This window comes from Penaeus monodon, chromosome 34 (genome assembly GCF_015228065.2).
Source record: "Penaeus monodon isolate SGIC_2016 chromosome 34, NSTDA_Pmon_1, whole genome shotgun sequence".
Classification (NCBI taxonomy): Eukaryota; Metazoa; Arthropoda; class Malacostraca; order Decapoda; family Penaeidae; genus Penaeus; species Penaeus monodon.
This window is the reverse complement of record NC_051419.1, coordinates 23,954,837-23,955,145: the sequence shown is the minus strand read 5'-3', so window position 1 is coordinate 23,955,145 and position 309 is coordinate 23,954,837.

The window sequence follows — 309 nt, the reverse complement described above, 5'->3', positions numbered from 1 at the left end:
TTACTTGAAGGGCGTGTTTCTGAGGACCAGCGCCCCTCCTCCTCCACTCCGGCTAAAACATGACTTCTGAAACCCGCGTCGGAAGGACGAATGAATGGCCTCGCTGTGTTAAATATCCAGAGGGAATTTAATTGCTCAAAGGAGGACGAAGTTGCAACTTCAAGCGGGAAAGTGTTGCTATGGTAATATAACAATATGATTAATATCAATTTTCTATATTTTTACCCATCCACTCGCATTCGGTTTTTCCCTTTGTATTATTATTTTTTTATTATATTGTAAAATTTAATCAAGTATGGTGGTCCCATA